At 38.6% G+C, this 26,781-nt stretch overlaps 1 long non-coding RNA gene across 2 annotated transcripts in view; it reads right to left on the bottom strand.

Moving 5' to 3' along the window:
• Window positions 1-26,781, bottom strand: part of LOC108926216 (uncharacterized) — a 55,372-nt gene that overhangs the window by 16,574 nt on the left and 12,017 nt on the right. For both annotated transcript variants that reach the window (XR_001965462.2, XR_001965460.2), the window contains 2 exons: window positions 26,266-26,369; window positions 20,360-20,429 (listed from right to left, as the gene is read on the bottom strand). This is a non-coding gene — a long non-coding RNA (uncharacterized LOC108926216). The remainder of the gene's footprint in view (window positions 1-20,359; window positions 20,430-26,265; window positions 26,370-26,781) is intronic.

The raw sequence follows: 26,781 nt of genomic DNA on the forward strand, positions 1-26,781 counted from the left end.
GGAAAGGCTTAGGGATACTTAATCTGAATAGGTTCAGTAATAATAACAATAATAATGATAATAGTACTAGTATTATAACCCCCATCTCCCAGGCCTTGTACTTACAACAGATACAGGTGGTCCCCGATTTATGATGGGGTTACCTTCCGCGAAACCCATTGTAAGTCAAAAATATCAGAAATCAAAAATGCATTTAATACACCTGATGCACACCTCTACATAACAGACTGGGAGATGCGGATCGCTGCCACTGCCCAGCATCATGAGAGAGTATCGCAACCGCATATCGCTTGGCTGGGAAAAAAATCTAAATTCAAAGTTCGAAGTACGGTTTCTGCTGAATATCCATCGCCAGGTCACCATCGTAAAGTCCAAAAAATTGTAAATCGAACCATCGTAAATCGGGGACCACCTGTAGTTACTTAACCACTGAGACTTGTTTCATGCGAGCTCACCATCCTTTCTAGCTTCTATGTCCACACTGTCATCAGTGCCTAAACAACTAATAATGGCAAATACAGAACAAGGCCACTCTCAATAAATCCTGTGGATGGTAATGTCCCTATTTAATGTCCTTCTCCTTCTTCCTCTGCTCACATCATGAGTCGGTAAATTAATGTCCTCCTACAGTTATTACAATAGCACTGCTATTGCAAGTCTCCCTGCCCAGATCCTTGAATATTTATTTCTCCATAAAATGCAACTAGATTTATAGCCACCCCATCTTATTTCCTTTAGGACTGCCTGGATGGACAAAGTAGCAGGCCTACCATCTAACCTGACCTGGATCTGCAGATATAGAGTATACAGAAGGCTTGATGAGCGATGGTCAAAGGGACATGTACTGCACAAAAAGACTAGTCTAATAATCATTAAATAAAGACAGATGACACATCAGCCCCCGCTACCATGGATTTCTATAAATCACATATCATTAAAATGGACAGATATCAAACATTTATATTTAGTATTTCTTCTCAGATTCAGCTACTCCAAATGAACACATGAAACATGTAATTAAGATAGTTTTTCATGCTTCATACTCACTTTATTCATAAACTGTTTTTCATCAGTGGCAAGTCTACTTACAGTATATCAGATTTGATAATTAAATATCCAGAAGTGTACAACACACTGAATATGACACATATAATGTCATATAAAGTTTAAAGACTTTTGCAGAAGTTGGATAAGTGGAGGACACTTTTTCTGTCTTTACACAGTTGTTAAATATTTTCGCATTGTTAAATGCCAGCATGATATGTTTTTTAACACATTTCGTAGCATAAAATACCACATCACTGAAAATTGTCAAAAGATCACATGTAATTAACCAGATCTATAAGGATATTTTGTTTAGTTTTAGTTTTTATTACACTATTTATAATTTATATAATGCTCTTTCTTCAAAGTACATGGCTAATCCTATGACCCAATATCAACTGACACAGACATCCCAAAAACAACTGTATAATTACTCAGTCATTCCAAGCAAAGGTGCAATTTAAACAGCTTGATTGCCAGTGCCTTGAGATAATAATGAGGCATCATATCTTTAACATTCTGCTTTTGAAACCTCCAGCGTTTGTCATTTAACTCGCTCTCGCAAAGTGTCTGTCAGCTGCGAAGCAAATCTTGGCAATGGCACCAATTAGTGCGACTGGACATCACTAACAAGGTGTAAGAAAGGGGAACGGAAGATGAGCGCCAGGGAATAATGAGATCCCCTTGTTTGAGTGTCCATAGATTGAAATTGATTTTGCTGTAAAAATACACGTGGCCTGTTTGTTTGCTGATTTTTTTAAACAATACAGAAGGCATGCAGAGAATATAAAATGTAAAATTATATGTTGCTTTGGAATATACCAGGCTACCTGTGTCCAAGGGGGGAAAAAAAAAAAAAAGTTTTTAAAAGTGAGTTTCCGTTGAGGGCCATTTCTGAGATGGAAATTCTAATAGAATAAATTTGTTATGTAATGATATTTAACATTTATATATACTTCTAACATAAACATATGCTAATGTCTAGTATAAAGTTACAGCAACCTACTCATCCTACCCAGGGCTTGATACAGGTTGTTTAATGGAACCCATGGTCTGTACTTCAGGAGTTCTATCTACATTGATTTTTCTTCCTGTATTCTACCATACTTTTCAAACTCAAAATTCTAAATGAAACAAACAAATTCCATCTTTCTCTTGTTCCAGTTGTGATCAAAAAGTACCTTTTGATCTAAATACCTTATGTGAATGTTCTCCCTTATTGGATAGCTCTGAGATACTAATAATACATATTAATGCAACAATCCATTCTCATACCTCAACTAATAAAAAAAAAAAAAAAAAAACCTCTTCTCTCCACAAAATTTGTGGATTTAGCAGAGAAACTAGAGTAAAAAAGGTGTTGAAGTTGTTGTTGTTGGTAAAAATGATGCATTCTTGGTTACCTGTGATGTACAACAACTTGTTACTTGGAAAATTATGATTTGCAGCAGTCCCATTCCTATCACCTGCACAGCATTGCCTTGGAGGACACTGTGTTGTACTGGGATTCAAAGAAAAAACAAAGGTAGTATTAAAATTCAAGATTTTAATCATTTAAATTAATAAAAATAAATTCCACAGCAATAGATTGCTTTTTGCAATGACAGGACATGCCCCATGTACAGATAGACACATTCTACTTGTGGCACTGGTTCAGAAATTATATTCAAATAATAAGAAGTGATACTTATTTCTTATTACAGTCTGAAAGAAAGGAAAAGAGTGTATGGTAAATAGCAACAAGTTATTGTTTTCTCTTAAAATGAGGATATGGGTTTTTTGCTTCATACCACGTATGTGATGGCATATAAAGGGCAGACTGATCCTCATATGTACCATTATTAATAACATGATAAATATACTGTTCAGTTGCATTATTTAGAAACAGTTTGCTTTGACAGTTTGTACCATATTGTGCTAATAAAGCATTTTGGTTATGTGTCTTTTGCTGTTATAGTGAGCTTAATGGCATTGTTGCGTATGTCCTTCATGTAAGTGCTGCTAACCACTCCTCTGCCTGTAAAACTCTATGCTTAGAAGATCACATAATAAGATGGTTTATTGCTCATTAAGAGACTATTTTACTTATTAGTCAATTCAAACGATGAAACCAAAAATGGAGGTAATTGGCTCTCCTTATCATTATTATAATTAACTGATATGATAGGTGTATCTGGCTTTAGCAAAGAAACACGAATCCTAAGTTAAAAGGGCACAAAGTGTTCTGGATTTCTTTGCAAGTTTTTTTTTTTTTTTTTTTAGAAAAAGTTATCAGAATCAAATAATACACAGGCAAACTGTGTGATATTCATTTACCTCTGAGTGCACAATCCGTGTAATGAATATATTAAATACATTAAAATGAACTTAATAAAATTGTTAAAAGAAAGAATGTAACTTTCAAAATGACACAAAAAAAAAAAGAAGATTTGCAGATTTGCAGCTCCGCAGAACAACATAAATGCAAAAGAAAAGATGGGATTTCATTTATACATAAATGGTTATCCAATGTAAGATTACAACCCAACTAAGCCAAACTAAAAGGTACCAAGAAAGAGCAAAACAGAAATAATAATCAATTTGTCGTAGTTTTAGGGCAGGTCCTGATTAAGCCCTGTTTCGTGTGGTGCTGTGTGTTTGCATTATTCTTATTTGTGGATTAATCAGCATAAGAGCCTGCTCCTCATTGAAGATGGATACTATGTTTTTTCTTTTGGCCCAGAGACACAATGTGCACCCAGGAGATAGCAATGGATAAAATATGTATTAGTTTTCACAATGCCTCCCATTTTTTTAAACAGCTTTGGAATGGGAAACATGGGGGGAGATTGGAATCTACTTACTGCAGCAGTCACAGAACAATATTGTGAAATCTGTAAGCATTACGTTTTCTTTATTGTGCATTCCTTCTTATATTCGTTTTGTATCCAGTTTTTTATTATTTTTTTTTTTTTAAATTTCCCTTCCCCTCCCCTCCTCCCGTCTCATTTCTTTGCCTTTCGACTGACAATCCTCCAGTTTTCAGAGAGGAAAGTCAGCATTAATTAAGACAGCGCCAGCTGTAATTTTCTTGGGAAGTAAATTTCTGCACAACTAAAGGTTACAGGGACCTTTTCACTGTCAGAATTTACTACAGCCCGTGAATGTTAATGTTCCTAATGAAGACATGCTCTCAGTCTCTGAACTTAAAAGTACCACCAGATGAAGAGAGAGGAAAGGGGAGGTGGAAGAGAGGCAGAGGGAAAAAAAAGACAAATATGCTCTAGTCTGCGCACTAAATCAGGTTCCAGTGCTTAGAATAATTACAGTGATTGAATATTTTTGCACTAAAAACAAAAGGAGAGCTGGTGTGATTTCATAAGCCCTGGAGTCTAATAAACATTCTTTAGATATAGCGGTGCCATATAATTTTAAACTTTATGTTGAGTTATTGTTGTTCATTTGATGTCGTTGCAGAGACAGGAATTGGTGCTTTTAAACATCAAGATGGTTTAATTCTGTTCTGAAATCATTTCAGGAAAGTGACAGTCACTTTGACAGTAATCTTGAAAGAGACAGGTAGGAAAGCTGAAACGCAAATGATGTGTAATGTAAAAAACATATAACACTAACAGTACCTCCTAAGAGCGATCAGAAGCGAGCAGAGAGCTAACAGCAGAATTCCAGCATCCAGTGAGGAAAACACAAAACATCTTCTTGCTAAATCCGTTATTTCAACAAAACTGACTTCTGACTTTATATTGCAGTGCAAAGGGTTGCAATGGGTTAGTTGCTGGCTTTTTAAATAGACAAAGAAGATAACAAATTGATAACTCACAACTAATTCACCGCACAAGCACTCCCGTTTGGTAAAATGTGAATAATAGACAATTACAGTAAATCTTCAAAATGGGCCTTGTGGATCAGCTTTAATCGATATTGTGTTAAACACAACCGCAGAAATAAAAACACCCTAAGAGGCCAAATGGTAGAAATGTAGAGAGATTATTTTAATGCAAAGATCAATGATGTGTCTAAAAACTTGATAAGTGAGATCTGAATTCCCAAAGAAAGGAAAAGTAATATTTAACCTGAGGCCAAAGCATAATTTCCCTTTCTCACACCTAAAAAATACCTAATGTCAGATGGAGCAAATTCATCTAACTTAATGATCTTTACTGCAATCAGCTGGGTCAGATTATTAATTGATAAATTGCATATATTAGCAAAATGAGCAAAAGTCATTTTAATGAACTTGCATCTCTATAGCCTATTTAAAACATTCCTTTCATATATGTGTGATATTAATGACCGAATTTGATGAGTGAAACAATGAAACCTAAATGTCAAAAATAATTGCTAGAAGCAGTTAATGTGATGTTGATATGCAGCAAGATCTCTACTTTGTATCAACATTATTTTCTTTTTGTTGTGGGCTTAACTTTGGTTCATTTCGACAGCGCGAGAAAGGATTTTAATTACAAGTCTTTCTGCACAACTGAACACGCTTTAACCTGAAGGAAGGTTATCACATCTGTCTCCTCCTGCGGTCACACACATGACAGACTCATGGATGGACACTTTCACCAGGGAGCAGGTGAAACAAGCTCGGTTCAGGAGGGGAGGGGGTGATCAAGGGCTGAAAATCCATAACCAGAAGATTCCCCCAGAAATTCATAGTTTTCGAGATTTAGTTCCGAATTCAGAATATCAGGTAAGAGCAATAAACAAGATTTAAAAAATATAATTTAAGCCTCTTCAGCAGAGAGTAGTGGGGGGGCATCACCTTACAACCTGAAAGGTGTTGGTTCAAATCTGCCTCCTGCTGTTACTCCTCTTATTAAGGTACTTCCACCCTGTAGTAAGAATACCCTGCTGTGTACATAAGTAAAGTTGCTTAGTGAACATTATAAATTGCCTTGGACAAAGGAGCTAAATAAATGAAACTTAATAAAACGAGTCACTGTTGTGAGCCAGCAGGCAGTGCAGTCACTGGAGTCAGGTTCAAATCTCTGCTCCTGCTCTAGTACCCTTGATGAAGGTACTGTACTTACCCTGAACTGATACAGCTCAAATTACGACCCTGCATAAATGGGTAAATCTCTGTAAGTAGTTTAATGTCATAAGCTACTCTGAAGAACAGCATCAGCTAAATGAATAAATTAAGAAGAAAAAAAGGCAGGGATTCAAAGATTTCGGTAGAGCGAGCTGAGTTTACAATGAAAGGATTTTTATGCAAGGAGTGGATTGTGGGTAGGGACTAATACCTCCAGACCCTTTCTTTACTAAACCTTCTCCATACAGTCACACCAGCAACTTTCCAAATGTTAACAGCCTGATGTGTGTGTTTACCTCCTCCCTTCTCGCCAAGGTGTACAAGCAGTAGGTCTGATGACTGGATAAAATGTCACCCATTGCATTGGGTGAGAAAGTGAGATACATCCTGTATAAGTCTGATGCCCTAAGAGGAATGCCTCTAAGCAGCAGGTACAGCAGACTAAAGCTAAAAAATTAATTCACAGCAATAGTTGACAGTTACTTTGAGTTTGAATCTCTTCGTCCGGCATGGATGCGAGTTGGAGCAGCTCCACTCTTCTGCGTTAAATTAACGTGTATCAGAGGCTGCATGGCCTCTTGTGCTGAAATCATTTCCATCTGAGATGCATCACAATGTTTTAGTAATTATTGCATTTATTAGGTTATGTAATTAAATTTCAAACAACTACATTACACACACCGGCTGAACCACTTGTCCCATACAGGGTTGCGGGGAGCCGGAGCCTAACCCGGCAACACAGGGCAAAAGGGGACGCACCCAGGACGGGAAGCCAGTCCGTCGCACGCAAGGCACCCCAAGTGGGACTTGAACCCCAGACCCACCAGAGAGCATGACCCAGTCCAACCCACCACGCCTCCGCACCCCAACTACATTACAGTTCTGCGAAAAAAAATTAAGACATAGGAAAGCCCCACTTTTGGGTCACTCCTGACACTAATGTTTCTTCCATCTTGATGACAGCACTGTTTTGTGTTTCTGAATTCATCTAGGTTCAAGCTCTCAACAGCTGAGTAAAATGTGCGAGCTGTAGTGCATACGTACATAAAAAAAGAAGCATCTTAGGCTGCACGTTCAAGCCACTAATTATCAGTTTAAGATTAACTTAACTGTTTTCAGACCCAGTGAATTTTATTTCAGATAATTACATGCCAGAAGGCTTATGTGGGGGGAAACATATTTGATATTTTCATTTTACCATATCCAAGGACAGGAAGGCACACTACGAAGAGGGTAAGATGACACACATCCCACTAGATCCAATGTATTACTGGGAATAGAATTATAAACCTGACACATAAAAGAACGTTTTTACACGCATTGTAGTAGCATTAAAGTTGCACACATTTTTCTCCAAGCACAAAAGGGTAGTAAAACTTGTGTCCACTATTCAATAGCATCAAGAAAAAACATCTTGTGTTATCTCTGAACATTCTGAGCTTCCACCCACCTTACGCATTTTAAGTAAGCGATAACCCCATCAGCTAGTGTCCATTTCTGCACACCAATGTGCATGGGCTGCTCTATGCTTAAATATTCATAGGGCTCCAAATCTAAAGATATATGTGAGTCCTATATATAGTCAAATGTAGATGAAGCTGTGTTTGGTGATAGGTGGTAAAGAATCTACTTTAACCTGCAGGTTAGCATGAAATGGATGAGAAGTTATAAATGGGGACAATTTATTAGAAGTACACTGAACACTGTAGCCATTGTCCAGTCTCGTCATCAATGTTTTATGAAGGGATAAGAAAAATTCCCATAAGGTTCATTAAAGCATATTCATAACAGCTAAAGCTGGGTGTTAGAAACAATGCCTTCAATTATTACCTATGTGTAACAAATGTGGAAAAATTTTAATTCCATTTTGCAATGTTATCTCTTGCGTTAATAGAATATCCAGAATATTCCATTTTATTCTGATGATCACATGTAAATTGTTCTAATTCAGTATAATGCCAAGTTTTATGTTCTTCATAGTTACATTTACATTTACATTTAATCATTTAGCTGACACTTTTCTCCAACAAGATGTACATCTTAGAAAACAATACAAAAAGTACAGAACATTTAGTTTTAGTTAGTTAATCTGGTTTATATAAGTGGAAGTTGAATTTGACAGAAACAAAACTCTCAAGTATTTTAAGCTTGTGTATATACATACACATTGAAAACTGTGCAATTCAGATAATTTCCTATGATTTGTACTTTGGGGTTAAATGGCTGCTGTGTTTTTTCCATGCATTTGCATTAATTACCATAGACATGCATGACGGACTATAATAACTAGTCAAAAGGGGGAACCTGTAATTTTATTAGGTCACAAACCAAAAATTTTAACCTTACACGAATGATATTGTACGTACTGCTGCTTTCAAAAAAGTGTCAGGAAGAAAACTGTTCATATCTATCAAAAGAAATAAAAAATTCATCCGGCCTCTTATAGCTCAGGAATGAAAGTAATTTTTTTTGCTTCCATTTTTGCAGCTTTAAAACATGATGCATTACACATTACACATAATTAAGTTGTTTCATGGGTGCCATGTAAAGAGGAAGAAGTTCCATTTTGCAACTAGTGTCAAAAACCAATGTCTATATACATTTTTCTTGGGTAGGCCGCATGGCAAACATAGTGCAGAGGTAATTGCTGCAAGGGATGCTGGGAGTTTCTGCCCTCGAAGCCAACTGCCATCAGGCATTGCTCCCAAGACTGCACCGTAAATTACCCCAGTCGAAGTCAATATTAAAAACAATAGCAATAAAGGGCATCCTTTCGACGGCGCTTAGGACACTCTCGCTGATGTGTTTCATAAATCACTCTAATGTGTAACTAAAAAGTACCCATATTTTAATGAGAAAAAAGGAGGGCACGCAGAAGGTATGCACAGGCAGGCAGAGAACAGTACGTAGAAGAAATCTTTATATATCTTTGCATTTGTAACACAGCATGGCGTCTGCAAGACATTACTGTGTTATGATGCTACAGAGCTCCATACATACAGTAGAGACCCCCACTGGGAATCGCTGTGTTCTTATTGACATAAATTAACGCACAGCAGAGTTGACAAAACAAGCCTATGAGGGTCACACTGCTTTTTTTAAAGAGAGAGAAGAAATGAAGTTGGAACTATTTTAGTTGTTGTGACTGTAAATACATAAATAAATACATCTTCACTAAAAGTTTTTAAGAAGCAATACAAATTCTTCATGGAACAAAACTATGTAAAGGTTCAACTCAGTGTGGAGAAAACACAATTTAAACCTGTGCAGAATTAACTAACAATAAATTTATATATTTTTTTTTTCTGAACATTTTATCAAGATAGGTAATTCATTTTATTCATGTTTTCTGGGAATTGTTGGAAATTATACACTGGGTAGATTGTTTAAGACAAACAAAGAGCAAAAATATGAAAGAAAATAAAATTATGGGGTTTGGTGTTTTTTTTCAGAAAGTTACAAACCATAAGTCATTGCTTAAAAAGAAAAGAAAAAAAAAAAAAAACGCTTGTTAGAAGCAGCTCTTTAATGTGCAACAAGAACAATAACAAACACACAAAACGCCCAAGGAATTTACTTTTGCCTCCGCTCAATATATCTCCTTTGATTAGAAACCGAAATTGCATGTTAGACTAATACACATGCTGTGGCCTCAAAATGACAATGCTGTCATAAACCAAGGAGCTGCTTGCTCCACGGATATAAATCCAGCTTCCAGATACGGAAAGTGCATGATAAATTAAGTGGCATATATAAATTCATAAGAGCTTCCATTTTAATGTTGGTCATTATTCAACAATTTTTTTTTTTTTTGAAGAAATGCCATGAGGCAGGAACACGTAATTAAGGGAGAAAAGTGAAACTGTCATTGCTAATGGTTTACACAACTGCTCCTGAAAAGCACAAATACATCTGAAGTGCACATGCAACGGTCAACGTGACCATGGAGGAGAGGGCTTAAAAAGGACCTGGTCCAGTTGCCCCTGCAGAGAGAAGCGTAAGAAGAGGAAAATCCCTGCCCTTTCCGGTGCCAATTGCTAAAGCCTCAATAAATCTGAAATCACTGGGGATATTGTTAGTGTTCAGCTAGTATTATTAAAATAAAAGGAAATTTATGGATGACACACATTGTAACAATTAATCAGGAAGTGTTGATTAATAAAGTTGGTCCACTACTCTCCTAAAACCTAAGTGGCTATGAGCATTGTCAGATGGATCATTTTATTCATTATTTTTTGATTAATGTGCCAAGACCAGCTCTGGAGAAAAGCAGAAAAAAAGTATCTATCCGCTATGCAAAAATCATAAATAGTGAATGAGTCTGTGTACAGTTAACCTTGGCCGCAGACAAGCTATTTTCTGTTGAGAAATGTGCATATTCAGCAAATAAATGGCATCAGGGATTTAGGAAAAAATAATAATAATGAGTTGGGTGAGTCTGATGAACATCACCTCTCCAGACCTGTCCGTCTTCTGCACACACCAGTGATTAATTAGTTTGTTTAGATACTCAATTAGTCCAGTGAAGCTTAGAAGAGCAGGGTGACTCACACAGTGATAAGAACAAGCGAGGAGCAGAAATACTTACTGTTTTCCCCCTCCTCTTTTCATTTTTTTTCAATTTTCTATGGGATGTCACTTTGACCTCTATTTTCACCTCTGTTTTTGGTCGCTATTTTGCATGGAAAAATGAAGCACTTAAACTTTGTACTCGTTGATGACTTGTACTTCTGGGTCCAGCTGCCAGTTTGACACATTTTGAATGCTTAGCTATGATTCTGTAATAGAAGAATCAATCACCCTTATAAAAGCTGCCCGAAATTAGTTACATTAACCTGATCAGACAAGTTTCTTTGGAATGCAATGCGCTGTAATCATGTAATGAGAATGCTCCGGGCGCAGATCTGTTGTTCTCTGACCAAAAGCTGAAATAGAACAGTATACATTTTAAGAAACATAATCCTTAATCACCCTTGGGAGTTGTCCTTTTCCAATGGCAACAGCACATAAGGTTTTTACTGATATTAGCTTTGTAAATAGCCATCTGTATAAAAAAGAATTCAGAGTAATACACAGCATATAATGAAAATGTCAGCAGGTCTCACAGCCACATCCATTTCTGCACTTTATTAGTTAAAGATGTCCAAGACTGGAGTGCAAGAAGGCCTGGCACATAAGGCAGAATTATTTTCTTCTCCTCTTCCCTGTGTATGCCAGTTGCTCTAGATGCAGCAAGGGTATATGTCCCATTACCACCCCCTTCGGTTTGGAAATTACAGACAAAAGATATTAAGGCCAAGGACTTCTCGAGGTCTTGCTCCTACATGAAAGGGGTCTCCAGAATAAGCTAAGGAAAAATCATAATGAAATGAAATGCAGGAATACAGCACTTTTCCCAAACAGAAATTGATGCACAGCTTGCACTTACATTTATTTAGCAGACGCTTTTCTCTAAAGTGACGTCCAATGGACACGACATAATGTTGTCGGCCCACACGCCTTATTCACCAAGGTGACTTACACTGCTAGATACACTACTTACAATGGGTCACTCATCCATACATCAGTGGAACACACTCTCTCTGTCACTCACACGCTGCAGGGGGAAACCTGAACAGCAGGTCTTTGGACGGTGGAAAGAAACCAGAACACCCAGAGAAAACCCACACAGACATGGGGAGAACATGCAAACTCCACACAGCCTGAGCAGGGATCAAACCCACATCCCCTCCCACCACCCGGGAGCTGTGAGACAGCAGTGCTACTTGCTGTGCACCATGCCACCCATTTGACTGATATTTTCATGAAACATCAAATGACAAAGCAGTTATTCTCTTAAAGATGATTTCAACTGTACTACTAAATTTTGGTGGGTAATGAGAGTGGAGAAGTGAGCCTTCTTCAAGATACTTCTGCCAGCAGATCATGCAGTAATTAGAGTTGTTGCTTTTCAACTTAAAGGTTGCAGGTTGGAATTCCACATACTGCTGTAGCACCCTTGATACTGTCCTTACTATGAATTGATACAGGAAAATTTGTTTTTCTGTATAAATAGGTAAAAACATGATAATTTGCTCTGTAAAAACTGTCTGCTAAATAAATGTCATTTTCAAAATAACATTCAAAGCACAAGATTATAATACAATTCTTTTTTCCCATATTCAGAATACACAAAATTGTGGATAATTCCTCATTTATGCTATGAGAAAAACTGTAGAAAATTCTTGATTATACAGTATCTCATTCAAATTTGCTTACAGAAGTGATCAAGTAAACATCTGACCTCAAGACACAGGGTGGGGGTTGGAGGGGATCCACATCTTGTGTCAATTTATGTTGTGATCAGGATTCACAAGAGATTAAAAATCATGTGTTCAGTTAAGTTCACTTTGTTCATTCAAGAGAAGTAAAGGTGTTGTTAAATGGCGGCCCGTGTTCCCTCCATTAACGGCTAAGAGGTGTCTCAGCTTGAATGACGCCCAGTGCCAAGACATGCTGCCGTTGTCTAGTGAGGGCTGCATCACATCAGCATGAGGCTTAAAGTCAGGAATTAATTATAGATATGTGCCTTCCTCTTTTATGACTGCGAGGTGTGTCCCCCCCTCCATCACGCACATGCATGGGGAACGGTGCACATTATGGCGGCCCCCGTTTTCACATTGTCAGGTCACATTCATTGAAACAGAAGTGAAAATGTAACTGTTCCCTGCTTTCGGCTTCTGTCCCAGCTCGGCTCCTCTTTACAAATGGTGGAATTTAAATGCGGACAACAGCCGTTTTCTAACTGTACCCTCAGGGTTGGAATCAAGGACAGGTTGTACAGCCCAACTCGCCCTGTCTTTACAGCCCTCAGCTCCATGTTCCAATCCATCCCATATTGTAATCATTTATATATCCCTATAGGCTATCATATTATGTAATACTGACATACAGTAATCCGCATCCAACTACAGTACCAGTTTACAGTTTTTATGTTGTCATACACCTGCTGGAAGCCAGCTTTTGTTCATTTACTTAAGCTTGATGTGGACATGTCCATGTCTTTTCAGCACTTTCCGGAGATGTTCACTTGTATGTTGCCTTGCTTTTACTCCTCTGTCCAGTTCATCCCATTCAGGTGTTGACCAGATTGCCCAGTTTTACTCAAACTTTTGACTGAAGCTATATTTGAACAATTAACAGACAGCATCATTCTTAAGACAATGCTTCTTTAAACAGCATGCCTTTCAGCATATTCATTTGGTCTTAGCCTTGTCTTATACTGGAAAGGTGGACATAAACATGCATTTGCAAGTGTGGCCCCTACTACAGACAACATGACAGGTGACACTTGAAACAGCAACATATATTTTTGAAATGTTGAAATTTGAAGCAGCCACAAAAACGTGCCGCATAACTCGCAGATGTTCATTTTATCCTCTGTATCAATGGATCATGATTGTTGTAATCCATTTCCTTAATAAATGTGCAAACCCATTCGAACAAGTGATGCTGAGTCAGGTTGAATTTGGCAGTTTAAATATGGTCGGAAAAAAAAAAAACTTCTTGGATCAGTGTACACAGGGAACAGACAAGTCTCTTTCCCCCAAGGCCCACGTCTCTTTGCTTTGACATAATTCCACACAAATCACTCTGTCACTGTAATGGAGACTGTCCAAACTCCCCGTGGACTGTGGCCCTCGTAATGGCACTGTCTCCTTGCGAATGCAGCTGGGCCCTCAGAGGAACCTGAGTGGAGAGGACTGGCTTCTCCTGCCACCCCCGCTGCACTCCCCTCCATGAGTGGACTGAATTATTGATTCTTCCCTCATAAGCATTCGTTAAGCATCACCGGTTGGGCTGGTTGAGGGCAGCATGGGAACGCAGCTAGGAAAGCAGGGCTCCTGAGACCTCCCCGTCTTCGTGGCCCCTGCTGAGCTTCAGTCTGGGGCTCCTGGGAGGCCACATTAACAAACAAACCATTAGTTACACTGAGGAGCTCACAGCACTGGGTTACAGACCCCTTCAAAGGACGGCCAAAAAAGACATGGAGAAGGAGGGAGCATCAATGAAAGTTTACAGGGAAGGACTTTCTACAATGAACTTTAGTTTTGCTATATTTATTTATCTAGCTGAGACTGCAGTCCAAGCTAACATCCTTTGTAAAGCTACTTTTGCTTACCCATTGAATCATCGGGGTAATTTTTACTGTATCATTTCAGGGTAAGTAGCTTAATCAAAGGTACTATACCAAGAGGTGGGAAATGAACTTGGATCTTTGAATCACTGTGTACCTGCTGCCAATATTATTGCAATACATCTCTTCAAATCATTACAAAGAACTATAAAGCATGAATGTATCAAGGTTATGGGAGTGTACAAAATTTGTGCAGTTGTTGTCGATGTGTCATGTGACTTTTTTAGATTCCTTCATTAATTTTCATATTAGACTTTTTTCTTTTTTTAATGTATGTTTCCATCATCATGCTCCAAATGCAAACTTATTGGCTGGATGGGTGATGCGGCGACTGACGCGTTCACTGGAGGCAGACTGCTCGGAATCTGCTCACATTCAGAGGGGCTCGGCATATCTTCATGCAGAGAATGTCACGGAATATTAACAAGCACTTGACACAATAGTGGACTCTAGAAGGTAAACAGACTGATTATGAGACATTTCATATCAGGTAACGTGACTGTGAAAGAATCCGAAAGTCTTTCAAAATCTGTTTGTGACTAAAAACTTGAATCAGAGGGACTGAAAAATGTTCTTTGTCTGTACATGATAAATGTAGCACACTTTTCCTGCACATAATTCTCTCACACACACACACGGTGCAAGGCCGGAGGGGTAGGGGACACACCGAGGACAGGACACCAGTCCGTCACAAGGCACCCCAAGCAGGACTCAAACCCCAGACCCACCAGAGAGCAGGCACCAGCCAAACACACTGCCCCACCACACCCCCCTGCACATAATTATTTATATCAATATAATACAATTAATATAACTGTTATATAAATGGAAATATTTTAAGTTATATATATATATATATATATATAAAACTTGAAATGTGTTTCCACTTACCTATTCACATTTACATTTATTTAATTTAGTAGATGCTTTTCACTAAAGTGATGTATAGCTCAAAGTGTAAGAGTAAAAAGGTGCATTTATTCATGAACTGACCAAGGGTTATAGATACAAGCCACCCAGTTGTTTTAGCACAGTCAGTTTGTCCAATAATCACATTTTTTGTGATACACATTACATGAGCAGCAGCCTATAAAATTAGTTGAATATATACAGGCGAGTTAATAGAACAAGAAGGAGATGTTGAAAGGGATTCAGTAGCTCGAGGGACAGAGGCAGTTCATTCTAGCACCTTGGAGCCAAAACTAAAATCTTTTGGCTTTTGATTTTGGACCACTTACACTGATTTAACCATTTATTCATCTGGATAATTTTTACTGTTTCAGTTCAAGGTATTTACCTTGTTCAGGGCTACTATAGTAGGAGTGGGAGTCAAACCTGGCACCTTAAGGTCCATAGGTGGCTGTAAACACTGTACTGCAGTACCTGCTGCCCCAATATGAGGATGCACATCTTCAAATCATTATGAAAATACCTGAATGCATTAGGGTTTTGGCAGTGCAAACACCACGAGGACCTGACTACCAGCTGCCCCTTTTGCACTCTGCCCTCTTATGTGCCGTGACTGAAGCGACAGAACCGGCCGGGGGGCCCTGCGAAGTGTCTGCTCCTTGATTTGTGGCACCAGCGGTTTAATGAAGTGGTGTTCCACCCTTCTTCTTTGCAAGATAAGGCATGTAAAGGCGCATTTTATGAATGATGGAAACCTCTTTGGGCCATTTATATACCTGATCCACGACACTCCTGCATCCTGCAATATTTCTTGTTGCCAGTGCAGTACATTATGCCCCGCCAAGTGGTTCTGCGACAGCAGAGCTAACGGACGAGAGACTTAAAAAGTTATCGTTTTTGTGGTCTACCATTAAACAACTAATAAATGAGTAAATGGGATTTCTGTCAATTATGATCACATGGAAAAAAGAAAATTCATACAGTTTTGAAACCACATTCTGGGGGCTGGCTTGCCGGGACAGCAGATGGTGTCATGGTTGAAGCTCCTAGCTCTGGACTTAGAGGACTTAGAGGATGCAGATTCGAATCTCAGCTCTTGCTTTAGTACCCATAATTGAGGTCCTTACCCTGATCCAATGCTGGAAATAATTACCCACCTATATACATATGTGCGTAACTACAAGCTACTTTGGGATAAACACCAACTAATGCACAATGTAAAGTGCAGAATTTATCTCTGAATTTTTTGTATACTGCTTTACTCTGCTCTATGCAATGTTCTGTGTAACACTTTGCATAAATAACATGCTTCGGCATGGTGTAACGACAGCAGCTGTTGGAAAGCCAATGAAAAATGAAATGTGTTCTTTTCATTAACTGCTTAGCTTTTTTTTTGACATTCTTTAAAAAGTAATCAGAAAATGTGCTCATACACAAAGAATTTAGTGGAAATTTCTAAATTACTGGGGAAGTATTTTGGAGTAAAGCAAGGAGTGTTTTTTTTGCTGAGAGACGATATGCTCTTTGGTATTTCAAAGTGGCTTTTTAGTCAAGTGCATGTCAATATGAAAAATCTGATACAAGTGTTTTTGTATTCAGAGATCATAGAGCAGTGTTCATTTGAAGGTTCTATGGCATTTGGAGTCAGAGCATCATATATAAAGATGTCATGAGCGGAACCTCCTGAGGAGAGGTTGGAAAGAAAAAAAGAGGAGCAGAATGAAAACTTGCCGGAGTTTCAAGAGGCTGGGAGATTTTAGAGCTTCTATATTTTCACTTAGATTAAAATAAAAAAGGAGAATCTTATACTTTTAATCTGAACTTTGAGATTGATCGGCTCAAGCTGTCTGTAAATCACCTGAGCCCTAGACAGGTTGCCTACTTTTATGATAATCCTGATGTCAAAACAAGTAGGATGAGTAACAGTGAGACACGTGCCTACCAATCACACTCCGAGGCGCCGGAGCCGGGGCCATTCTGCACGATATCAAGTGCAAGTGTTTTATTTCTGTTCTCTTGTCACTGCAAGATGAACACACAATAGCTGAATGAATACAAAAAATATGTTTAAGGAAGCTGAGTGTGTAGCTGATGTACCAAAGGTGCTGTTATGGAGCAGTAGATGATTTTATATCACCTTTTAGTTGCCAATTCCAGTATTTTAAAATGCATTTTTTACCTGTATATTATTACAAGGGCAAACCTCATTTAAAGTCACCTAAGCAAGTTAATACTGTACTTTATACTGTACTTACTTAAGGTAATGTATTTTACTGTTATGATCGACACCTGAAGTTCCCTTTGAAAATAGGTGTGTGACCAAAGGGTTTAATTTCCAGAGTTTCTGTGACCCATTAATAATAATAATAATAATAATAAGAAGAAGAAGAAGAAGAATACCCGTCTGAAAGGCTTCTGCTGAAGATGTCTACATTTAGGATTTACCTGCTTTTATCCACACTACTGGTGCTTTAGTACCACGTTGTACTACCACTGTTCCTAAACTGCTGTACATCGCCTTCATGCTCCAATCCACAACAGCCTCCTGAACTCTCTTTTACCAGTCATTTCCTGTCAACCGCCTGTCAAAATGATGCCCTCTAATCATTTTCCATACTAACTTGCCTGGCCCTGTCATCACACCTAGAGTATCCACCAACTCACACATATGAGCTCACTATGTCTTTTAACCCCGATTTGCCTTCTGCTCTTTTATCTCATTATCTCTTTGACATATACTTATTTACATTACGATCTCGAAATTGTGCTTGCAGTGTCTGTTGCTGCTGTCATTTATTTATTTATTTATTTATTTATTTATACTTGCAGTAATGATGAAATGATTCATCCATTTTCTTCAAATGCAGATTTGGGAGAATGGCCATCAAACATGCTGAGAGTTCAGCTCAGCATGTCTTTCATTACAGCAGGAAAGCATAGGCTGGCTATCGTTATATTGCTTTTATGCTTTGCCATATTCATAGCTGAAACCTGCTTTTCTTTTCAACTCAAAATTGACAGGAGAGGTCATTTTGTTTCTTTATTGGACACTTGCAATAGGTGTGTGGCTCATTAAAGCTGTGAATCCCAGACATATGGGATTCTTATTTTTAGAAACAACGATAACTAAAGAAACAAACTTTTCTGAGCCGTGCTGTTTCTCTCGTTAATTGTTAAGCAAGTCGCGGTTTACTTCCGTGTTTCGCTGTCTATCCTGTAACATATAAAGGCCACTCCTTTTATGGAAAATCCACTCTGAGTTCCACACGGCCACGTGAATCAATATTCTTGAGAAATGACACCATGTTATTACATGTTATGTTGCTGGTTAGCTAATTTAGGAATAGAGAATTTTTTTCCCTATGTCTCAGAGACAGACATAGTATAACTTTGCAGTAAAAATGTCAATCAAGCATACGGCTGTTAGGCCGTGGGAGGCCGGAACGAGGGAGAATTTATTGATGGAAATGTATCCATATACTCTTGGAGACACTTTTAACCCGAAACGTCTATTTGGTTATAATTTTATGTTGTTAAAGTGACACTGAGAGGAGATCGCCTCTCCGCTTGAGAGGCGTGGGGCCGGGCCGGGTAATTTGGGAGCTGTATTTCATGCCCCTCTCATATGGTGAGGAACACAGATGGACAGAGGCTGGGCCAAGGAGCTGTAGGAAGCCACGTGGGACACACACTAACTCTGGGCTCTGCTGCTGGCTTTTGCCATGGCATTTACACTGCCTAGAGAGAGGAAACCGAGAGACATCGCAGTACGTAGAATATGTGCTGTGGAGTACTGCAAGACGCACTTTAAATACCATTCCTTAAGGCTCTACTATGTAAAGAATAGTTAACAATTATTACAAACTAACAACTTGTAATAATTGACTATTATTTAAATAGTATTTAAATCGTTGTTATTTAAAAAGCATTTAGAAAATTTGATATTTACATTTACATTTCGCCATTTAACAGATGCTTTTCTGCAAAGCAACGTACATCTCACAGAACAAATCCAATGAGTGCATCATATCACCAGAAGGAGAGCTTGGGATGCAGACACATGATTCTAAAGCACAGCCAATTGGTCACATCCCACCATATGTACCAATGTACATCACGGGATATGAATAAAGAGATATTTATAAAAACAGACAGAAATAAGATACATAACAAATAACTGTAGTAAAAAAATAATAGCTAAATAATAGTTACTAATTTATAATTATTGCCCATTTAAAATAGTTTTATATATATATACTGTGTATGTGCATGTTTACTTATATGAAGAGAAAGAATATTGCACACATAATCACACACACATTTTCAGAACCGCTTATCCCATACGGGGTCGCGGGGAACCGTAGCCTACCCGGTAACACAGGGCATAAGGCCGGAGGGGGAGGGGACACACCCAGGACGGGACGCCAGTCCGTCGCAAGGCACCCCAAGCGGGACTCGAACCCCAAACCCACCAGAGAGCAGGACTGTGGTCCAACCCACTGCGCCACCGCGCCCCCTACACACATAATCAATAACTGCTTTTTAGTTGTTACTTAAATTAAAGATACATTTTGAAAGCCTGGATATTCAGTGTTTTCTGTTCCCCTTGCTTTCCTCATAATAATAACAAGGATAATCGACAGATCTTTAAAGCAGACTAAAATGGGGTAGTAACATTGTTATTTTCTAGTCTCTAGCAAAACAGTCTTTTGCTGTTCTAAGATGTAATTGTATAGATTAATCTAATTTATTTTCATATTCTTTGCCATAATCTTTCTTTGGGGCATAAAGGTTCCTAATAGTAACAAGAAAAACCTAATATGTGTCACTAGAAATATAGCAAATAATTTTCGTAATACACTGCCGTTGGCTTTTTGATATTGCTACTGTTTGTCTTTGCTCAGTTCTGAGGGTATAGTTAATATTTTGGGGTGCATTTTGTTGTTCGTAGCCCTATGCTGTAGCTTCAGCCTGCGCTGTACTACAGTGAAGTGGAGTGTTTATGAAATGAGAAGCCACTCTGATCTGTGAAGAGCACATTTAATATGCGATGTCTAGTCAAGTGAGCTCCCTGGATAAAGAGCACCGTGTGACACTGAGCATCCTGTCGAAAATGTGTGGAATCCTTCCTTGTAAGATACCTCAGTTAATAGCCCACGGTGACCTTTAGAACAATTTCTCTTTGCCAAACTCACGTTATCAGCAGGGTGTCGCAGGGCTCAGGCCATTTCAGTTTTTTCTCTTAGTCCTTTTATAAACCGCAATCTGTAAAGAAGAGAAAGGGGACAATCAAATGCTAATATAGCGTGGCGCTAAGCACCAATGCAAACACGTTGCTTTGGCCTTGTTGGTGTGCGGGTGTGTTTGTGGGGCTTCATTTTTCTGTAACTGATGAAACGAAATGAATTCAGCAGACGTCTACAAAAAAAAAAAAAAAAATCAATAAAGAATTAATGTAAGGGAAGAGTGAGTCATTAGGGGCGATAAAAAGTCTCGTTATGAGCGACAGACTGGAGTCAGGGGGTATGGAGTGGATGGTAGCAGACAGACACAGAGGGCTGTGTCACAGCACTATTCCCAAAGAGAGAGTCACAGCCGACTATAAAATTATGAAAAAACTGACCGCAAGCTCCTTGTTACATTGTCTGGTGATGATAAAGGCTTCTTAAAACCCAAGAAGAATATTGACTCAGATTTCTCAGTTGTTTAAATTTTTCACAGGAGTGTGGCAAAACGTGTGCAGTCAGCTTCTGTTTATTAACTGACAGGCTGGGGGCAGCGTGTGATGTTTCGAAAAAAGACATACTGGGATCATAGGTTTTACCCATGCTCTGTGTTCGAAACAGCTTTTAGATTTTTGTGTAATGTCCTCTTATAACTATTTATAAAGCAGTTATAAAACATGGATGATCACGTAAAGGTGTGCCACACCTTAAGAAACTTCATTGCTAGTCATTACCAAGTTCTACGCGTCTTTTTGGAGTTTATGATCTATACACCTTTGTGTGTGTGTGTTTGTGTGCGTGTGTGTAACTGTTGATAAATAATTTCATGTGCTCAGGTGCTTGGTGTAGAGGATGTCATGAAGCTTTAAGACAATGACATGAAAGAAACCATATTTATGATGGATAAAAGTTGAAAGTGGTTTCCGTTTCACTGGGATACAACCTGAGGGCTAAATATTTAGAAAGAGACTGTAGAACCATGTGAACTGGGTTCCTTCTTTTTTTTTTTTTTGAGTGGGGGAAAACAATGTTTAAATATATAAATGGATTTCCGTAAGGATGATAGAATCATCTGAAGTTTTTATAATCTGATATTATGACCTAATCTGAATTAACACTAGAATAAATCATCGACTATATTCAGACATGGCTTTGTGTTTAATTCAGACCTGTGTGCAATACATCCTCAAATGACTTTCAGGGGTTTGTTCCGTTACTATAAACCTGCCACACTTGACAATACAGTTCATGTCAGGCTCTGTGGGTTAATGGAAAATGGGATATTATGTCTGTAATATTGTAGAATAAATTTTTATTGATTGAATAAAGGTTGAATTCATTATTAGGCTCCATCCGTTTTTACCAACTGCTGCTGACCTTTCTGCTTCTTGTGGAGGGGATCAAATCAGATTTTCCCAATTCTGATTTGATCATCTCTCACACATCTGCGAGTGGAAGCCACAGAGGGGCGGACTGCGGTTATATTGAGTCTTACTTTCCAGGGGTGGTGTTCCCTTCCTGGAGTAATGTCTCTTTGGCTAAGACTGCCATTCATGCAGGGATAGAAAGCCACTGCGGTTTCACACTGGGGTCAGCGCCTTTCCCAGAGAATCCAGGATGGCCATGTATATCACATTTATGTTAAGTGCCACCTTCTGTCTGAATCTTGTGTTTGTGTGTGTGTGTCGGTGTGTGTGCTTGTGTATGAGTGTGACAATGTTAGAGCACAGTATGTGCCTGGGATGTGCATTTCTTGGCTGCCTCTAGACACAAAACCATCATTTCATTGCCCAAATCCAGCAGTAAGTGCATAAAGTTTGTACTGGGCTTTGACCCAAGTACCAAGACACACAACAAAGCTGCAGCTTTTACAATAAACACAACTGTATCGTGCACGTCCTTCTTCCATAAAAAGGCACTTCACGTTACAAAGACTTACTTTATGCCAGCAAATATGTCAGTGATCAGTGTAATCTAAAATGGACTCTAACCATTTGCAGTGAATTGTTTCACGTTGATTTGATGACACCGTTGACCAACCCATGCAGCATTCAGTTAAATTAAAAGTTTTTAAATGTAGTATGAATCTTTGAAGCAGTGACATAAAAATTAATCTCTTTGTACTATTACTAAATATTAGTAACGGTATTTTAAAAAAAGACACACCTCCTTGGGAGAGTATTAGGCTGGCCTTGACACTGGGGGTGTAAATGCCCCTACCTCATTGCACTACCTCGTTGCACGTATGTGATGAAGTGTAAATTACCTGAAAAATGAAAAAAAAAAAAAAAAGAAATCTTCTGTCTCTGAAATGAAACAATGAAATGGCTTTTTGAATGCATTGAATTGTACTCGATTTTCCTCATACTGCACATTTAATAAATTCCAGATTGAGCTGCACATCTGTCTGGCATTAAGAGACAAACCCAGCACTTCTGGACTGTTTCTGGCTGTATTTATGCAAAGACCAGCACCGGAATGTAACATTTTACACAAAGATCTCCAGGAGGTGACCTACTGTGTAGGAAGCAGAATAAGTTACAACTAGCTCGAATATGGCATTTATATTAATGGATATGTATTTTACATCACCTCCACACCCAAAAAAAAAAAAAAAAAAAAAAGAATCAGAGACAAATGCTCCAGAATGTGCCCTCTGGTCTGTCTGAGAGTACTAACTGGAACGTCAATGTTACACAGGTTGTAAAGTAACTGGCCTGATTTTCGGCTCTTGACTAATTTCACCTATCATTCGCCCACCAGGGAAGATCCTACCTGCGGTCTCCAAGCAGAGAACAATATAAGTCACCATCAACCTGTTTACAGTGGGGAGACAAACACGGTCACACAGCTGTGTCGGCGCTGCTGTGCGGAGTTGGCTGCCGCCAAGACAAGCCCATTCTCTGGGCAGGAATGGAGGGCGAGCAAAATCAAATCTCCTCTGATGCAACCTCTCTGTGTAGGGTCTACTTCTTTGCAAACCAGCCTGGGGGATAAATATACTGTAAGGTATAAAATGTAGAAACAACCAAAAAGCAAATAAATTAAGATAGATAGATAGATAGATAGATAGATAGATAGATAGATAGATAGATAGATAGATAGATAGAATTAGAATTAGAATTAGAATAAAGAAGTCTGCAAAATGCCAGGCAACCAGTTTTGACTTGTGCTTCAGTATCTCCGAGAAACTTTGATTTGTGTACAATTTTCTGCGGCGACGTGACATCATGCACACACAAGGAAAGAATGCGTGACAAAACACTATTTTTAATCAGCGAGACACAATGCACTGTTGTGTGACTGTTGCGAAACATGTTTGCAGCTTCTTTTATCCACAAGCTATAGAGCTCTGATCAGATCTGACATCGTCTTGGGCTGTAAAGGTCCACGTTCTGATGAATTAATGCATTTTTTTATTCTGTTCTAGTTCAGAATATTTGCAGTGAAAATATAGCGAGTATTGACAAGTTGTTGAAAACGTCAATCGGAACCCTGCCATTTCAAAATCTGCATGTTTGGCTGATTGCGGAAGACGTGTTAACAGTCATTCAGAGAGCAAGGATGCAACTTTTTTGAAAAAGTATGATTTGCCCTCTTACATATTATAGACAGTGTTTATCTGAGATTGCAGAACGGCACCAAGTAAAATTTTACATGGTGTTATTTTAAAAAATGCTGAAAATCCAGTATTTTACAGATTAAACAACTACTTTGGAGCTTCTTACACTTACTATGTATTTTCATATGAAAAACAAAAACTTCTTATAACAGATCTGCATGACACCATTACACAAGAAATGCCAGAAATTGGGCTTTGTACTGTATTTTTAATTAATTACGGAAAGAATTGACAACGGTAAAACAGTAATCACATAAGGCAAGGCACATTCATAATTCTAAATGTCAGAATGTTGAATAAAATTCATAGGAAGGCAGCTAAAACCCTTGGTTGTCAGCCAGCAACTGCTTTAGCTTTGTACAACATTTTTTATGATGATAAAAACCATATGTGTGTCAGTTATACAGTTTAAATAAGCATTTGCACAACTAGCAGGCAAGTTTTGCACACATGGCTGAGTTCAACAGAAAATAATTAGTGTAAGTGCTGAGACTAGATTTTGTGGCAAGGCCTGCATACTGATACTCTATCCAGAGCTACTGTTCTTTAACCCTCTTCCGCCTGCATGTGGATTTTTAACATGAGAAAAATTATTCTGATTACTGAGCTACACATCATTAAGCTGCAAAAGTTTCTGTTCATTGTAGTTCCATTATTGTTACACATCATATACCACACACACACACACACACACACACACACACAGGGGGCCCAGATCCTTGAGTTACAACACATCCAACTTACAATGAAATAGACTTACAATTGCCCTTTCTTTTTAACCTTACATTATTGAGTCCCAGCTATTATTATTTTACATTTATATATTTTTAACATAAATAGCATATGAAATCAGATAAATTAGAAGAAAATATAACAACCCCTTAATATACAAGAGCATTGATAGAGTATATATACATATATAAAAATATACCCATAAATAGTGTTATTTACTGTAGTGCATATATGTACATGTAGAGTATAGTATGTGAACCCCTTGTGTCTCTTAGTTTTACCACAAAATTGTGATTTAATGAGAAGCAGTCTTCTCTTCTAATATAAAAGGTGTGTAATTATCAATAACATATGCTGGTTTAGATTAAATCATGCTTCCAATCATACTTGTACCGTTGCAAAAATGAGTGAACCTCAAGTTGCATAAGATAGACCAAGTAGGTAAATAACATCATGTATGTTAATCATAATCCTTTTTCATTTTAAAGGTTTAAGATTTACATTTTATAAGTTAAATTTACATACATTCAGCATATGTTTTTCTCGAAAGCAACGTACACACACACACACACACACACACACACACACACATTTTCAGAACCGCTTGTCCCCTACGGGGTCATGGGGAACCGGAGCCTACCTGGTAACACAGGGCGTAAGGCCGGAGGGGGAGGGGACACACCCAGGATGGGATGCCAGTCTGTCGCAAAGCACCCCAAGCGGGACTTGAACCCCAGACCCACCGGAGAGCAGGACTGTGGTCCAACCCACTGCGCCACTGCACCCCCTTGAAGCGACGTACATCTCAGAGAAAATACAATTTGTGCATTACATTAGTAGAAAGTTCATTTTGATATTTTGTAGAAGACTAATTACCATCCCTATAGGGTTTACAAACATACATACTGTACATACACACACAGTTTCTGAACCGCTTGTCCCATACGGGGTCACGGAGCCTACCCGGCAACACACAGGGCGTAGGGCCAGAGAGGGAGGGGACACACCCAGGACGGGATGCCAGTCCGCCGCAGGGCACCCCAAGCGGGACTCGAACCCTAGACCCACCGGAGAAGAGGACCCGGTCCAACCCGCTGCGCCACTGCACCACCACGCCCCCCTGCATACATACATATATATGTATGTAAATATATATCTATATATAAACTGCAGTACTGTGTATCTATATTCAGAATCTTGAATATACTCTCAAGTACAATGCAGTATATTGCATACTCATGAAATAATTCTGGCCTGTCTGTACATGTACATATGTTACCCAAGGGCTGCCCTTATGAAAAGCTGCATGCCACAAAACCAAGCCAGCTAAATGCTTCCATGGGATAATTTCATAAATAAAATAAAAATATTTGATTAGTACTAAAACATTCTCTGAAACCCGAAAGCAGTTTAAAACAAGAAAGTGAACAGTTAACAGGAACAGCCGATGACACCGTAAACACATTATCATTCTTTCCTCCCTAGTTTTCGTTGAATTTTTCATTCAGGTGTTGGCACTTACACATGATGTGAAGGGTCAGGCAGGTCTGAGGCCTGTTTTAAACTGGAGCGCAGCACTCGGTAATGGTGAGGAGGCCACTGAGAGCAGCTCCATCCTGATGGTATCTGAAAGGACAGAGACAACAAAGACTGATACCTAATGTACTTCCTGTGTACATCCTCCTCAACTGTCATGTATTGCCCTTAAAATAACTAACAGCCTGGTGAGTCTGTGAGGTTTGGTCACACTGTTTTAGGGCATAAGGTGAGAGGAATTTCTTTTCGTCACTTTCATCCATTGCAGAATCCACTGAGAGAAAAAAAAAAGAAAAAGTGGGATCAGTCTTGTTTTCCTTATTTGTGGATCATGTTTTATATTACTGCTCGTATAAAAATCTGTATCTATTATGTATGTCTCTTATTATTACTGTTGTTACAAATTATTAAAGGTGTTTGTTAAAATAAAGTAACCTTTGACCGGTTCCTTGCCTTTTGGTGGGTATGGGGTTTAAGCCCTGCTCGGGGTCTGCGGCGGTTC

This window comes from Scleropages formosus, chromosome 7 (assembly GCF_900964775.1).
Source record: "Scleropages formosus chromosome 7, fSclFor1.1, whole genome shotgun sequence".
In the NCBI taxonomy this organism is placed as follows: Eukaryota; Metazoa; Chordata; class Actinopteri; order Osteoglossiformes; family Osteoglossidae; genus Scleropages; species Scleropages formosus.